This window comes from Pipistrellus hanaki, assembly GCF_964339955.1.
Source record: "Pipistrellus hanaki genome assembly, chromosome: 2".
NCBI lineage: Eukaryota > Metazoa > Chordata > Mammalia > Chiroptera > Vespertilionidae > Pipistrellus > Pipistrellus hanaki.
Genome location: NC_140504.1, coordinates 1,652,783 through 1,670,385, shown reverse-complemented (window position 1 = coordinate 1,670,385; position 17,603 = coordinate 1,652,783). Strand labels below are relative to the sequence as shown.

Sequence of the window (17,603 nt, the reverse complement as noted above, 5' to 3'; positions counted from 1 at the left end):
GGAGGACAGAGCACTGCTCAGTGTCCAGAGACGGATGGCCAGAACCTGCTGTCCCCTCCAGAGAACTGATGACCATTCCGATGGTCCTTGGAGCCCCATGAGGCCGGGTGTTGATAAGAGGGTGCATCTGTCCGGGCCAGAGACAGTCTGGACCGGAGGGTGCAGTGCTCAGAGCGACCACAGCGTGTCCCCACAGCGCTGTCCAAGGCCACGCACAGCAGTGTGTGCTCCGGCGAGATGACAGGGCCTGGGGGCTGTCCCACCCAGCTCACACCGCCACCAGCCCAGAGCAAGCCCCCAGGCCCACTTCTTTTTCCCTTTTAGTGGAACGAACTTTTTAAAAAATGTATATTTAAATTGATTTCAGAGAACAAGCGAGAGGGAGAGAGAGAGGGAGAGAAACATCCATGAAGAGAGAGAATCATGGATCGGCTGCCTCCTGCACGCCCCCACTGGGGATGGAGCCACAGCCCAGGCCTGTGCCCTGCCGGGAACCGAACGTGCCGCCTGGTTCACAGGTCGGTGCTCGGCCATGGAGCCCGCCCGCCGGGCCAGGGTGCAGGTTTCCGCCTGTGTCCTGGCCCAGCGTCTCCCAGGCAGGCGTGTGGAAGGCACACTGGGGAGCTGCAGTGTCACAGCCGCCTCCTCTGGGACACGCAGACGCCAGAGCCCGAGTCAGTCCCACAGACAGACCCTGAGCCACAGCGGCTCTGCCGTGACTCTCCCACAGACCGGCCCCGAGGTGACTGTCCCACAGACGGGCCCCGAGGTGACTGTCCCACAGACCGGCCCCGAGGTGACTGTCCCACAGACGGGCCCCGAGGTGACTGTCCCACAGACGGACCCCGAGCCACAGCGGCTCTGCGGTGACTGAACAGAGGACTCCGGGGCCCCATGCGGCCCCAGCACCGGAAGAAACTGAGGGAGACGGTGAAGCCAGAGGAAAACTGGGGAAACAGGTGGACGTGTCCCCACACGGGGTGTTTCTGTGAACCTGGGCCTGACAGAAGGCCCACACTGGACACTCACTGCCTCCCGAAGGGAAGGACCAGGGGGGGAACGTGGCTTCGGAAAATCCCGGGGAAGCAAGAGGGAGGAGGCTTTGGCCGAGGCCACGCCGTTTTCACAGCTCCCTCTGCCCCCCCCTGACCCCCTCCAGTCCCCCCCAGGAAGGCCCCGCTCTGCCTCCCTCCCACACCCCCGCCAGGAAGGCCCGCTCTGGGCCTGCCCCAGGGCACACACCTCAGCTGGCACAGACGAGAGACCTGCTGACCACTGGGCCCCTGTAGGCAGAGCGAGGCCAGCACCACCTCCTGGCAGAGAAAGGCTTCTTACTCCTCCTGAGCCACGAGAAGCGAAGCCGCGGAGACGTGCCAGCTGGAGCGGCTCTGCAGGCCCTCGGTCCTCGGGCCTCGCTGGCCAGGCCGGCCGGGCAGCCTCCGTGCACAGGCCGTGAGCACTCCGGCCCCCGCGGGGAGGGCCTCCCGGGCCCGACCAGGAGCGGGCGGCCAGGGCGCGGCCCACCGCTTGGCCAGCCCCGCGGTCCCTGCAGCCCGGACGGACGGACGGACACGGACAGACAGCACCACGTGCCAGGGGCTGGGAGGACGGAGCGTGGCCTGGCCGGGGGCTCCCTCACCGCGGCTCCCGGGAGCCGGCGTCTGTGCGGGAAGCGGCAGCGTCAGCTGGACAAGGTCAAAGCCAGGGGCCCCCGGGCCTGCACCTGAAGTGAGCGGGTTCGTCCTGGCCCCCTCCCCCCGCTGCCTCTGGCACATCTTCCTGCCGGTCCCCCCGCTGCCCCCCAGCCCCCAGCCCCCACCCCCTCCCCCCGCTGCCCCTCAGCCCCCGCCTCACCCCCAACCACCCCCAGGAGCAGCTCGGGGCTCCTGGGGAGGGGCTGGCACCGCGTTCCCGTGTTCACACGCACGGGGGTGGGCATCCCCGTGTTCACACGCACTGGGGCGGGCGTTCCCGTGTTCACATGCACAGGGTCAGGGGTTCCCGTGTTCACACGCATGGGGGTGGGAGTTCCCGTGTTCACACGCACAGGGGCGGGCGTTCCCGTGTTCACACGCACAGGGGCGGGCGTTCCCGTGTTCACACGCACAGGGGCGGGCGTTCCTGTGTTCACACGTACGGGGGCGGGGCCCGGCAGAGGAGGCAGGAGGCGCGGTGACAGGATCAGGTGGCTCCGAAAGGGGACACGGCCCGCTCCGCCGTCGCTGCCTGGGGGCACCGACTCCGTGTCTGGCCTCGGTTCCTCTGTCAGGAGGGACGTGACTCCGGTGGCACACGTTCCCGTCACGGGCACCAGCCACACAGCCTGGCAGGGCCCCGCCCACAGCCCCGAGAGGCCCTGGGTGTTTACGGAGAGGAGGTCGCGTCCCCAGCCGCTCCCTCCACCCCAGGCGACCCCCCCCAAACGGCCCCCAGAGACGCCTCCTGCGGGCTCTCTTTCAGACTCCTCCTCCTGCAAACACAGCCCTTCCTCCGCAGCCTGAACTCCGCCCTCCCGCTGTGCAGACGCCGGCAGCCAGCACGCACCCGTGGACCCCGCACCGCCGTCCAGCAGGCCCGGCCGCTGCTGCTCCTGCTTTTTAAACCCGGTTCCTGTGCAGCATCAGCCCCCGCAGCACAGACGGCTGCCGTCTGATCTGACAGCGAGTGGTCCCCGTGTGCACCAACAACGGCCTGGCTCTAACCACGATCCCCCTCCTGTGGGTCCGCCGTCTCTCCTCCCGCCTCAGGCCCAGCCTCCGGGCCACGGCCGCCTGGACCCTGTCCGCGCCTGCATCCTGCTCTCTCGCCTCTCACGCCTCTGCCCACACACAGGCTCCTCTCTGACTGCAAACCCCTCCCCTCCCCCCTGCCCTCCCCGGGCCAGTTCTCACGGCCGCGATGTTCTCCGTTTAATTTTTTATTGAGATATAATTGGGTAAAGCTCAGAGGTACAGCAGAGAGATTATGGACAACAGATTGTACTATGAAGTTCAAGGTGGCTGAGACACACCTTTTTAAAAAATATGTTTTTATTGATTTCAGAGAGGAAGGAAGAGGAAGGGAGAGAGAGGAACATCAGTGATGAGAGGGAATCACTGATCGGCTGCCTCCTGCGCGCCCCACACTGGGGATGGAGCCTCCAACACAGGCCTGTGCCCTGACGGGGATTTGAACCCTGACTTCCTGGTTCACAGGTCGAACCTCAACCCCTGAGCCTCACCAGCTGAGTGACACTGCATCTTAGGTGTTTTCACCGCAAAATAACAGCCATGCGATGTGATAGAGGGTCAGCTAACACACGTGATGGAGGAGTCAGCTAATACACATGATGGAGGAGTCAGCTAACATACGTGATAGAGGAGTCAGCTAACACAAGTGATGGAGGGTCAGCTAACACACGTGATGGAGGAGTCAGCTAACACACGTGATAGAGGAGTCAGCTAACACACGTGATAGAGGGTCAGCTCACACACATGATAAAGGAGTCAGCTAACACACATGACAGAGGAATCAGCTAACACACGTGATAGAAAGCTAACACACGTGATGGAGGTGTCAGCTAACACACGTGATGGAAGAGTCAGCTAACACACGTGATAGAGGAGTCAGCTAACACAGGTGATGAAGGAGTCAGCTAACACACGTGATAGAGGGTCAGCTAACACACGTGATGGAGGAGTCAGCTAACACACATGATGGAGGAGTCAGCTAACACACGTGATAGAGGAGTCAGCTAACACACGTGATGGAGGAGTCAGCTAACACACATGATAGAGGTGTCAGCTAACACACATGATGGAGGTGTAGCTAACACACGTGATGGATGTATCAGCTAACCACTGTGATAAAAGCTAACACACATGATGGAGGTGTCAGCTAACACACGTGATAGCTAACACACGTGATAGCTAACACACGTGATAGAAAGCTAACACATGTGATAGAGGTGTAGCTGACACACTGCAGATGCAATCATATCACAATATATAAATGTGGCAAACAGCATGTTCCACACGTGTTACATGTCATTAATATTCCGTAGCTGCATCACATGTACGGAGCTTCATGGAAACTCCTGTTTTGTTTTGTTTGTTTGTTTGAAATATATTTTTATTGACTTCAGAGAGGAAGGAAGAGGGAGAGAGAGATAGAAACATCAACGATGAGAGAGAATCATTGATCGGCTGCCTCCTGTACACCCCCCACTGGGGATGGAGCCCGCAACCTGGGCCTGTGCCCGTGACCGGGACTCAAACCAGTGACCTCCTGGTTCCTAGGTCAACACTCAACCACTGAGCCACGCCGGCCGGCCGAACTGCTGTGTTTAAGAGATGAGCAGACATCAACACTCAACCACTGAGCCACGCCGGCCGGCCGAACTGCTGTGTTTAAGAGATGAGCAGACAGAACAGAGTGTCACAGCACATGCAGATTCACAGGGATGAACATTCAAAGGCACCAGCCAGGGACCACAAACCACAAAGGGGCCAGCTAACAGCACACACATTTCTAATCTATTGTTGAAAGTATTATAGATGCTCCCCTTCCCGCTCCCCCCATTGGCCCTGTAGCACACCCCGCCCTCCGCCTAATGGATATTCAAACTGAAAACCAGGAGAACAAAGCCCGTCCCCAAGCCAGCTCCCCCTGGACGCCTCTCAGCCGAGGATGCAGAAAGCTGCTTAGCTCCTGTGAAGCCAGGCATGCCTTCCAGGACGTCTCTCCAGACCTAACTCTGAACCTGGAAGACAGCGCCACTCCTCACTCCCCAGGCCGCCTCTGCTGGCAGCAAACGCGAGACAAGTTTCTATTCTGCAGCAGATCCCACGCCAGCGCCCTCCTGGTTCTCATCAGCGTGCTGTCCTCCCTCCTGTTCCCATAACTCGCAATTCCCCGCGGGCCCCACACCACCCTCTGCCCCCCCCCCCCCCGCCCCACACCACCCTCTGCCCGCCCCCAGCCCACACCACCCTCTGCCCCCCACACACCACCCTCTGCCCCCCACACACACCACCCTCTGCCCCCCACACACACCACCCTCTGCCCACCCTCCGGCCCCACACCACCCTCTGTCCCCCCCCGCCCCACACCACCCTCTGCCCACCCTCCGGCCCCACACCACCCTCTGTCCCCCCCCCACACACCACCCTCTGTCCCCCCCCGCCCCACACCACCCTCTGCCCACCCTCCGGCCCCACACCACCCTCTGCCCCCCCCCCACACCACCCTCTGCCCCCCCCCAGCCCACACCACCCTCTGTCCCCCACACACACCACCCTCTGCCCCCCCACACACCACCCTCTGCCCACCCTCCGGCCCCACACCACCCTCTGCCCCCCCCCCGCCCCACACCACCCTCTGCCCCCCCACACACACCACCCTCTGCCCCCCCCCACACACCACCCTCTGCCCCCCACACACACCACCCTCTGCCCCTCACACACACCACCCTCTGTCCCCCCCCACACCACCCTCTGCCCCCCCCCGGCCCACACCACCCTCTGCCCCCCCCCGGCCCCACACCACCCTCTGCCCCCCCCACCCACACCACCCTCTGCCCCCCCACACACCACCCTCTGCCCCCACACACACCACCCTCTGTCCCCCCCCCACACCACCCTCTGCCCCCCCCCACCCACACCACCCTCTGCCCCCCCCCCGGCCCACACCACCCTCTGCCCCCCCCCCCGGCCCACACCACCCTCTGCCCGCCCCCGGCCCCACACCACCCTCTGCCCCCCCCACACCACCCTCTGTCCCCCCCCACACCACCCTCTGCCCCCCCCCCGGCCCACACCACCCTCTGCCCCCCCCCGGCCCACACCACCCTCTGCCCCCACACACACCACCCTCTGCCCCCCCCACCCACACCACCCTCTGCCCCCACACACACCACCCTCTGCCCCCCCCACCCACACCACCCTCTGCCCCCACACACACCACCCTCTGCCCCCCCCACCCACACCACCCTCTGCCCACCCTCTGGCCCCACACCACCCTCTGCCCCCACACACACACCACCCTCTGGCCCCCCCCCCCGGCCCCACACCACCCTCTGCCCCCCCCCACCCACACCACCTTCTGCCCCCCCCACCCACACCACCCTCTGCCCCCCCCACACACCACCCTCTGCCCACCCCCCCCGCCCCACACCACCCTCTGCCCCCCCACACACACCACCCTCTGCCCCCCCCGCCCCACACCACCCTCTGCCCTCCACCACCACCCTCTGCCCCCCCCAGCCCACACCACCCTCTGCCCGCCCCCCCCCCCGGCCCCACACCACCCTCTGCCCGCCCCCGCCCCCAGCTCAGGTGGGGTGTTTTAAAGGAAAGGCTGTGTACGCACGGAGAAGGTAAACACAGATGGATCCACACGATTTCTCAATCCGGCCTCGGAGAAAACAAACCGTTGTCCGCCTGCCACCGGGGCCCGGCTCGGATGCTTCCACGGCGGCCGCGGGCAGACACCCGGCCCGGGCTCAGTCCCCGCAGCATCCGCCCTCGGCACCCCCGGGCCTGCGCGGCGGCTGCCCCTCGCCGCCTGCCTGCCCCGGCCCGGCCCTGCGGGCTGTTTAGAACCCGTGGGCTGTGTTTGGCGTGGAAATACTGAAAACATGGCCAGTGAGCTTTCCCCATCACCGGGCTGCGAGTGGAGCAGGGACCTCCGGGGGCCTCGGGCCAGCCTGCGGAGAAGGCAGCCGGCCACGTGCACCTGGGCCTCGGGCCGGGCTGGGGCAGACGGAGGTCCTGTCAGCCACAGTCCCCTTCCAGAACCTTCCTGCCGTCCTCTCTCCTCCGCCCGGAAGGTGCATGTGAGGGTAGGCAGCCGCAGGGCCCAGGAGCCAGGCCAGCTCCCAGCTTAGTTTAGGCCTCGGTGCGGCTGACTCGAAAGCTGGCGTGGCTCCATGGACAGAGCCTCGGCCTGTGGACGAAGGCCCCGGGCTCGATTCTGGTCAAGGGCACGTACCTCGGTGGCAGGCTCCCGGCCCTGGTCGGGGGCATGCGGGAGGCCACCCATGGATGTGTCTCTCTCACATCGGTGATTCTCTCTGTCGCTCCCTCTCCCTTTCACTCTCTCTAAAAACAAATGGAAGAAATATCCCTGAGTGAGGATTTAAAAAACAAGACAGTGCAAAGGCCCCAAGCACACACGGAGCTGGTCCTCAGAATCTGGAGATGGCACGTGGAGATGGGGGCATGGCAGGGCTGCAGGGGAGGGCAGTTAGGGTGACCAGGCCTGCAGGGGAGGGCAGTTAGGGGCGCCCAGGCCTGCAGGGGAGGGCAGTTGGGAGGGACCAGGCCTGCAGGGGAGGGCAGTTGGGAGGGACCAGGCCTGCAGGGAGAGTAGTTAGGGTGACCAGGCCTGCAGGGGGGGCAGTTAGGGTGACCAGGCCTGCAGGGGGGACAGTTAGGGTGACCAGGCCCTGCAGGGGGGGGCAGTTAGGGTGACCAGGCCTGCAGGGGAGGGCCTGGCCCCTTTCTGCTGGCCTCCAGGGGCAGGTGATGCAAACTGGTGACACACTTTCCCGTCAGCGTCTCCCAGCGCGGAGCGGAGGAATGTGACTGGTCCCTCGGGCCGTTCCACGCGCGGCTCTGACAGGCGGAAATGCGCCCCGCGTCCCCCTGCCCGTCCCCGGGGCGAGCTTGCACAACGGAGCGGAAAGGCCCGCGGGCCCCGGAGACGCGCTGTCATCCCCTCGTCCATCTTCCTCCTCGCGTCTCCGGAGCGCCAGGAGGGTTGTGAAACCCAAACCCGATGTCAGCCACTCCGTGAAAACCAAATAAACACGCAGCCGTGTGTGTGTGTGTGTGTGTGTGTGTGAGTGTCTGTGTGTGTGAGTGTGTGTGTGAGTATGTGTGTGTGTGTGTGTGAGAGAGTGTGTGTGTGTGAGTGTCTGTGTGTGTGAGTGTGTGTGAGTGTGTATGTGTGTGTGAGTGTGAGTGTGTGTGTGTGTGAGTGTGTGTGTGTGTGAGTGTGTGTGTGTGTGAGAGAGTGTGTGTGTGTGAGGTCTGTGTGTGTGAGTGTGTGTGTGAGTGTGTATGTGTGTGTGTGTGTGTGTGTGTGTGTGTGAGTGTGTGTGAAACGGGTTTCCACCCTCGGCAGGGGGCGCCTCTGGGAACTGCCGCCTGAAGACGGGCCCCCACCTGGGGGAGGTCAGGGGGAGGAAACGGGGGTGGCAGGGGAAGGCTGCATGGGGAGCATATGAGACACGGGTTTGAGGTGGGAGGGCACAGGGGGCGGGGAGGGGGTCCAAAGACAGAACACGGTGGGACCCGCCTGGAGAGGGTTAAAGGTGCCTGCACACCTCTCTCTTTTTGTAAAAATATGTTTTTATTGATTTCAGAGAGGAAGGGAGAGGGAGAGAGAGAGAAATATCAATGATGAGAGAATCACAGATCAGCTGCCTCCTGCATGCTCCCTACTGGGATCGAGCCTGCAACCTGGGCATGTGCCCTGACAGGGAATCGAACCCTGACCTCCTGGTTCACAGGTCGAAGGTCAACCACTGAGCCATGCCAGCCAAGCTGCACACCTCTCTTAACTGGGAACACCCAAAGTCCTCTGAGGGGGAGCAAACTTTGTCAGTCACCCCAAAATGCAGACACGTTAGCCGTCCCTTCCCCATATCTTTTCTCCTTTATTTCCTTTTGCATTTAGGTTTTAAAAAGAAGTGCAAAGAATCCTATATAATAAAGAGGTAATATGCAAATTGACCATTACTCCAACAAATAAGATAGCCGCCCCCATGTGGTCAAAGATGGCCACCCCCATGTGGATACAAGATGGCCACAGGGAAGGGCAGTGGGGGGCAATCAGGCCTGCAGGGGAGGGCAGTTGGGGGTGACCAGGCCTGCAGGGGAGTGGTTAGGAGTGACCAGACCAGCAGGGGAGAACAGTTAGGGGCAATTGGGCCCAGCAGGGGACCAGTTAGGCGGCGATCAGGCTGGCAGGCAGAAGTGGTTAGGGGCAATCAGGCAGGCAAGCGAGCGGTTGGGAGCCAGCAGTCCTGCATTGTGAGAGGGACATCTGATTGCCCATTTACCTAAATGGGCAGTCGGACATCCCTCGAGGGGTCCCAGATTGGAGAGGGTGCAGGCTGGGCTGAGGGACACCCCCCCCCCCCCATGAATTTGCACCGGGCCTCCAGTACAATCTCATGAAGCTCTGATGTGAGATAAAGCCTCTGGAACTAAGAAGGCAGAGAGGACAGTTACCTTCATGGAAGCGCCCCTTCCTGTCCCCCCTGCCAGGTGTTTCCGGAGCCTGACGGGCTGAGCTGTGAGCGGGCTCTCTCTCCGGCTGTACCATGCGGCATGGCGACGTGGTGCGTTCTGATGGCTGGTCAGTCGTTAGGAAGCTTTAGGATTTCTCCTGGTGCCCGGCCTCTGAGAGCGGCGAGGCTTAAACAAACCCAGTGAAGGCCTTTGATTCCCGGGAGCTGGGTTCGAATCCTGCTCCTCTGCCAACAGTGGGAGCTTGAGCCTCGGTTTGCTCTCCGGTTCCTCTTTCTCGGTGAGGACTCTCCGCCCCCCCCCGCCTCCCCCCCCCCAGCGAGTGCCAGCAGCCTCCCCGCCCCCGCTCAGCACGGAGAGAGCCAACCCCGTCTCAGGGAGGGGACGTGGCTCCAGGCCCTCCCCAGGCAGGTACACTCCCTGCCCCCCTGCCCTCTGCCTGCCCACACCTGCCCTCTGCCCGCCCGCACCTGCCCTCTGCCCGCCCACACCTGCCCTCTGCCCGCCCCCCCTGACCTCTGCCTGCCCGCACCTGACCTCTGCCAGCCCGCACCTGCCCTCTGCCCGCCTCCCCTGACCTCTGCCAGCCCACACCTGACCTCTGCCTGCCCGCACCTGCCCTCTGCCCGCCCACACCTGCCCTCTGCCCGCCTCCCCTGACCTCTGCCAGCCCACACCTGCACTCTGCCCACCCGCACCTGACCTCTGCCCACCCGCACCTGCCCTCTGCCCGCCTCCCCTGACCTCTGCCAGCCCGCACCTGCCCTCTGCCCGCCCACACCTGCCCTCTGCCCGCCTCCCCTGACCTCTGCCAGCCCACACCTGCCCTCTGCCCGCCCACACCTGCCCTCTGCCCGCCCACACCTGCCCTCTGCCCGCCTCCCCTGACCTCTGCCAGCCCGCACCTGACCTCTGCCTGCCCGCACCTGCCCTCTGCCCGCCCACACCTGCCCTCTGCCCGCCCACACCTGCCCTCTGCCCGCCTCCCCTGACCTCTGCCAGCCCGCACCTGACCTCTGCCTGCCCGCACCTGACCTCTGCCCGCCCACACCTGACCTCTGCCAGCCCACACCTGACCTCTGCCTGCCCGCACCTGCCCTCTGCCAGCCCACACCTGCCCTCTGCCCACCCGCACCTGCCCTCTGCCAGCCCACACCTGACCTCTGCCCGCCCGCACCTGACCTCTGCCAGCCCACACCTGACCTCTGCCTGCCCGCACCTGCCCTCTGCCAGCCCACACCTGCCCTCTGCCCACCCGCACCTGCCCTCTGCCAGCCCACACCTGACCTCTGCCGCCCGCACCTGACCTCTGCCAGCCCACACCTGCCCTCTGCCCGCCCCCCCTGCCCTCTGCCAGCCCACACCTGCCCTCTGCCCACCCGCACCTGCTCTCTGCCAGCCCACACCTGCCCTCTGCCCGCCCGCACCTGACCTCTGCCAGCCCACACCTGCCCTCTGCCCACCCGCACCTGACCTCTGCCCACCCACACCTGCCCTCTGCCAGCCCGCACCTGCCCTCTGCCCACCCGCACCTGCCCTCTGCCCGCCCACACCTGCCCTCTGCCTGCCCGCACCTGACCTCTGCCCACCCGCACCTGCCCTCTGCCAGCCCGCACCTGCCCTCTGCCAGCCCGCACCTGCCCTCTGCCAGCCCACACCTGCCCTCTGCCCGCCCGCACCTGACCTCTGCCAGCCCACACCTGACCTCTGCCAGCCCCCCTGCCCTCTGCCCGCCCCCCCTGCCCTCTGCCAGCCCCCCTGCCCTCTGCCCGCCCACACCTGACCTCTGCCCACCCCCCGACCTCTGCCCGCCCGCACCTGACCTCTGCCAGCCCGCACCTGCCCTCTGCCAGCCCGCACCTGCCCTCTGCAGCCCGCACCTGACCTCTGCCTGCCTGCACCTGACCTCTGCCAGCCCACACCTGACCTCTGCCAGCCCACACCTGCCCTCTGCCAGCCCCCCTGCCCTCTGCCCGCCCGCACCTGCCCTCTGCCCGCCCCCCCTGACCTCTGCCTGCCCGCACCTGACCTCTGCCAGCCCGCACCTGCCCTCTGCCCGCCCACACCTGACCTCTGCCAGCCCGCACCTGACCTCTGCCTGCCCGCACCTGACCTCTGCCAGCCCACACCTGCCCTCTGCCCGCCCCCCCTGCCCTCTGCCAGCCCACACCTGCCCTCTGCCTACCCGCACCTGCCCTCTGCCCACCCGCACCTGCCCTCTGCCTGCCCGCACCTGACCTCTGCCAGCCCGCACCTGCCCTCTGCCTGCCCGCACCTGACCTCTGCCCACCCGCACCTGCCCTCTGCCAGCCCGCACCTGCCCTCTGCCCACCCGCACCTGCCCTCTGCCAGCCCACACCTGCCCTCTACCCGCCCGCACCTGACCTCTGCCAGCCCACACCTGACCTCTGCCAGCCCCCTGCCCTCTGCCCGCCCCCCTGCCCTCTGCCAGCCCCCCTGCCCTCTGCCCGCCCACACCTGACCTCTGCCCACCCCCCCGACCTCTGCCCGCCCGCACCTGACCTCTGCCAGCCCACACCTGCCCTCTGCCAGCCCGCACCTGCCCTCTGCAGCCCGCACCTGCCCTCTGCCAGCCCGCACCTGCCCTCTGCAGCCCGCACCTGACCTCTGCCTGCCTGCACCTGACCTCTGCCAGCCCACACCTGACCTCTGCCAGCCCCCCTGCCCTCTGCCAGCCCACACCTGACCTCTGCCAGCCCCCCTGCCCTCTGCCAGCCCCCCTGCCCTCTGCCCGCCCACACCTGCCCTCTGCCCGCCCACACCTGCCCTCTGCCCGCCCACAACTGCCCTCTGCCCGCCCCCTGACCTCTGCCAGCCCACACCTGCCCTCTACTAGCCCGCACCTGACCTCTGCCAGCCCACACCTGCCCTCTGCCCGCCCGCACCGCGGAGGCCGTGGCCGGCCTGGCTGTTCCAGGAAACACGCAGCGGCACCGATAAGGAGCGTGCGGCTCCCGCTGGGCTGGGCGCTCGGCCCTGAGCCAGGCACCGGTTCCCCTTTGTGGCCAGCGAGTCTGAGAAGGTGGCTCCTCAGTATGAACCTCTGCCCCGGGGACGGCTGTCCGCCGAGCTCTCGGCAGAGAGGGGCTGGGCTCTCTGTGGCCGGTGTGCTCTGTGTGACCCAGGAGAAACTCCCCAGTGAGTTTGCAGCCTCTTTGCTGGGTGACGGCCTGTCCCTCTGCCAGGCTCCCATGTCCGCTCAGCTCAGCCTGCACCCTCTCCAATCCAGGGCCCCTCGAGGGATGTCTGACTGCCAGTTCAGGCCTGATCCCGGGATTGTGCTTGAACAGCCCTCAGCAATGACACACGGAGGATGGCTGTCTTCCCATGTGAAAATGTATCTATTTTTACTGATTTCAGAGAGGAAGGGAGAGAAACATCCATGATGAGAGCGAATCATGGATCAGCTGCCTCCTGGACGCCCCCTACTGGGGATGGAGCCCACAGCCCAGGCCTGTGCCCCGACCTGGACTCAAACTGTGACCTCCTGGCTCATAGGTCAAGGCTCAACCACTGAGCCACACTGGCTGAGCTGTCTCCACATTTGGAAGAGCATTCCCAGGATCGGGTACTAGATCTAACCGCTGTTTCTCCAGGAAAAAAGAAAGAGATGGAGCTGAGAGGTGGCGTCTGCGGTAAGGAAGAACGCTCCGTATCAGTCAGAGGCGCAGGAAATGGAGCCACTTGCTCAGGCCGGGTGGGGCGATCACGGACACGGGCGGGCACAGAGGGCTTCGCACCAGGCGCGGTCCTGGCTCCTGGCCAGACGCCGGCTCCCGCCGTGGGGCCGCCCGTCCGGGCCCCCAGGGAGTGGGCTGCAAGGAGCCGGCGGGCTCAGCCCCTCCCTTCCCCGGCAGGGCCCCGCGGCTCACGGGTGTCTGTGTGCACACACTGGGCCCAGGGCTCACGGGTGTCTGTGTGCACACACTGGGCCCACGGCTCACGGGTGTCTGTGCGCACACACTGGGCCCACGGCTCACGGGTGTCTGTGTGCACACACTGGGCCCACGGCTCACGGGTGTCTGTGCGCACACACTGGGCCCACGGCTCACGGGTGTCTGTGTGCACACACTGGGTCCACGGCTCACGGGTGTCTGTGTGCACACACTGGGTCCACGGCTCACAGGTGTCTGTGTGCACACACTGGGCCCACGGCTCACGGGTGTCTGTGTGCACACACTGGGTGTTTGTTTGGCGTGGTTTCCGCTTTCTGAGAGGGAGGTTACAGTAAAAGAAAGGACTGACTGCCATGTCCACGTTCCCGTCATTTAGAATCAATGCTGGCTTTTTGTCATATCGGCTTCTGGCCCATTTTCAGGGAGAAGAAAAGGAGAGAGGAAAGAAGGAAATCAGGCAAGGGAGGAGGGAAGAGGGAGGAGGGAGAAGGGAGAGAGGGAGGGAGGGAGGAGGGAAGGAGGGGTGAGTCGAGGAGAGATATTAGCTAATGTCCCCCACACCGCGAACCCTCACCCCCTGCTCTCCACACCTCCCTGGAGACTGAAGTGACGGGGTATCATTTCATTCCTTAAAACCCTTTTCTAGGAACATGTGCCTTCACTAAAATGCACACACACTGTATGGTTTTATTTTAAAAACTAGAGGCCTGTGCATGAAATTCATGCATGGGGGGGGGGTGTAAACTCACCCTGCACCCTCTCCAATCCGGGCCCCACAAGGGATGTCTGACTGCCAGTTTAGGCCAGGTCCTGGGGATCGGGCCGACATCGGGCCTAAACTGGCAGCTGGACCTTCCTCTTCCTCTCACAGTCCTGGACTGCTGGCTCCTAATAGCTCACCTGCCAGCCTGCTGGCCTGTTCACCCCTAACTGGCCCCCCTCCGCCAGCCTGATTGCCCCTCACTGCCTCTGCATGCTGGCCTGATCACCCCTAACTGCTCCTCCCTGCTGGCCTGCTCATCCCTAACTGTCCCCCTCTGCTGGCCTGGTCACCCCTAACTGTCTCCCCTCCGCCGGCCTGATTGCCCCTCACTGCCTCTGCATGCTGGCCTGATCAAACCTAACTGCCCCTCCCTGCTGGCCTGGTCACCCCTAACTGCCCCTCCCTGCTGGCCTGGTCACCCCTAACTGCCCCTCCCTGCTGGCCTGGTCTCCCCAACTGTGCCCTCCCCACCAGCCTAGTTGCCCCTCATTGTCTCCCTTCTGGCCTGGTCATCCCTAATTGCGCCGCCCTCCCCCCCCCCCCCCAAGCCTCTGACAGAGCCTGGCCGCTTGATCTGAGGAATGCAGTGGGGAAGAGTGGCTTCTTTGTTCTTTTGTTTGCCGTCTCTGAGTACAGCTGTGCTTGCTTGTTTGTTGGCACCCACGTTTCCTCTTCAGGCATTCTTCTACTTTTATTTTTCTTTATTATGTGTTTTGCATACTAGTTTCTGGTTTATAACATGGGTCTCCCAGTGTTTTTCCAATCTTTTGCCAAGAGAAGTGTTGACTGTACAGAGTAAAAGTTTTTGGGTTTTTTTGTAGAATTTAAAATTTGAGGTAGTTGAATATATACAATTCTATATAATAAAAGGCTAATATACAAATTGACAGGTTGCTATGACATGCACTGACCACCAGGGGGCAGACACTCAATGCACAGTGCACTGCCATAGGGGGAGCGCCGCTCAGCCAGAAGCCGGGCTCACAGCTGGCAAGTGCAGGGACAAGCTCACCCCTCTGATGGACTTAGATGAAACCAACACCTGATATTTTCCGGTTATCAGCACAAAACCTGATAACCAGAAAAGCATGCTTTCTCTCGCAGCGGCGGCGGTGGGGAGTGGGCCTAAACCGTCCTCGGACATCCCCCGAGGGCTCCTGGACTGCGAGAGGGCGCAGGCCGGGCTGAGGGCCCCCCACCGAGTGCACAGATTTCGTTCGAACGAGTGTCCAGACACGGCCTGTGAGCACAGAAGCTTCTCAGAAGTTTCTACGTCCTCATCAGCGTCAAAGGTGTGGCTCTGGTCAGTGCTGTGTTTGGCTGGAGCTCTCTGCTGAGCGTTCCCCACATCCGTCCGATCCCATCGCCATGTGGGGTCTGTTCCCACGTACAGCTCCTCTCCCAGGAGCAGCTGGGGCCCGTGTCCCGGACTCAGGAGAGATCCAGGCGACTTACACAACCCCCAGCGGCTCCCACTCCAGGGCCCAGAGAAACAGACCCCCCCCACTCCCACCAGCCAGCCAGATCCCGCCTCCGCAGTCCTGCCATCTACCCCCTCGGGGGCACTTTCTCGCCCCCCTCCCCGGCACCCTCTCCAGTCCGGGGATTGGGCCACCCTCCAAGAGCGCCAGGCTAGGTGGCACCTGCCAGGGGTGGGGAGACACCGCAGGGAGCTGGGGGAGCACATGCAGGGCAGACACAGCGCCCTGTGCAGCTCGGGAGGGAGGAGCAGGAGGGAGGAGGGAGCTGATGGTTCTGACTGTTCTGGAAGCTGCTGCAGTCCAGGGGACCCGTGTTAGGACAAAGACCTCCAGGGGATGGAGGGAGACTGTTTATCAGCGGCTACTGCTCTGACGGAGCACGGCCTCAGCCGTCTGTCTGTAACAGACACCAGCTCCGAACGTGTGCCTGTGATGTGTAAGGGCCTGCAGGACACGTGTGCACACGGAAGCCTGTCTGCCCTGTGCTTTGTCCCTGTGCGTGCTGGCGCGTGTCTGGGTAACATGTGTCTTAGCTTTTTGCTAAGAATCAGGAGAGGCCAGAGTGATGGGGTGTCGACTTAGGAGCCAGGAGGTCACGGTTCGGTTCCAGGTCAGGACACAGGCCTGGGCTGTGGGCGCCATCCCCAGGAGGGGGTGTGTATACCCATTTCTGGTTTATAACATGAGTCTCCCAGGGTTTTCCAATCTTTTGCCAAGAGAAGTGTTTACTGTTCAGAAGTGAAAGATTTTTTGTAGAAATTAAAATCTGAGGTAGTTGACTATATACAATCCTATATAATAAAAGGCTAATATGCAAATCGACTGGACAGCAGAACGACCGGTCGCTATGATGTGCACTGACCGCTACACGGTCCCACCACACGGCCGTCACGCAGCCCGCGCTGTGCACCGGGCTCTGCTCGGTGCGATGCCCTCTGCGGAAGATGGGCGCTGACATGCATCCACCACGCGGTGCCCCGCAGAATGGCTTCCCCACTGACACCCGTGTCCTCCTCTCTGTCTCCCTCCTCCCCGGCTCTGGCCACCACCGACCTGTTCACTGTCCCTTTTGCCTTTTCCAGAACGTTCTATGGCTGCACTCACAGGGCAGGTGGCTTCTCTCACCCGCCACGTGCATGTCAGGGTCCTCCGTGGCTTCCCGTGCTCCAGAGCCCTTCCTCTCTGTCACCGAGCACCACGCGTCTGGGGTGCCGTAGCTCAGTGTTTCCCACCTTCTCTCATGATGAGAATCACCTGGTGGAGTTGTTAAAACACGGATTCCTGAATCCCAACTAAGAAGTGCTAAACTAGGATTTTTGGGAACATATAGGTAAAATTGCATACTTAACTAGTGCTCTAAGACAGGTGTTATATACAGAGCACTAAGTTAGGTACGCAATTTTACCTATATGTTCTCAAAAATTCTAGTTTAGCACTTCTTAGTTGGGATTCAGGAATCCGTGTTTTAACAACTCCACCAGGTGATTCTCATCATGAGAGAAGGTGGGAAACACTGCCGTAGCTCACCGCGGCACCTCTGGCGGACGTGGCCGCTGTGGTGCTGGCAGCGAGGAGCGGCCGCTGGAAGCATCGGGCGCGGGTTACGCGTGGGCGCCAGCCTGCTCCCCGGGGCAGACGCGGAGGAGCGGGGCCGGATCGGATGGCCGCCTGTTTGCTTTTGTAAGCCGCTGCCAAGCGCGCAGACTCTCACACTGAGCCTGGCTGCTGGCCGGGCGCACAGCCGCTTCTCATTGTGCGGAGGCGCGGGCCTCGGGGGGCCGTCGATGCTGCCAGAGTTCCCTGACTCAGGAATGTGCACACTTTGTCCAGCTCCTGGCGTCCCAGCTCCGCCCCGGGCGCTCCGTGTCCCGCACCTCCAGGCTCAGCATCTGCCCGCCTCTCAGCGTGCACAGGGCTCCCAGCACGCACACTCACACACGCACACTCACACACGCACACGCACTCTCACACACGCACTCTCTCACACACTCACACACACACACACACACTCTCACACACACACTCACACATACACACACTCACACACACATATACACACACATATACACACGCACTCTCACACACACTCACACACGCACACTCACACACGCACACGCACTCTCTCTCTCACACACACACACACACACACACACTCTCACACACACACACACTCTCACACACACACTCACACACTCACACACACACA

The 17,603-nt window shown here is 63.1% G+C and overlaps 1 protein-coding gene across 1 annotated transcript in view; it reads right to left on the bottom strand.

Moving 5' to 3' along the window:
- KCNE2 (potassium voltage-gated channel subfamily E regulatory subunit 2) overlaps positions 1–16,561 on the bottom strand; it is a 286,345-nt gene extending 269,784 nt beyond the window's left edge. The window contains exon 1 of the mRNA XM_084873728.1: positions 16,523–16,561. The gene's annotated coding sequence lies outside the window, so the exon portion shown is untranslated. The remainder of the gene's footprint in view (positions 1–16,522) is intronic.
- Between the last annotated feature and the right edge of the window lie 1,042 nt (positions 16,562–17,603).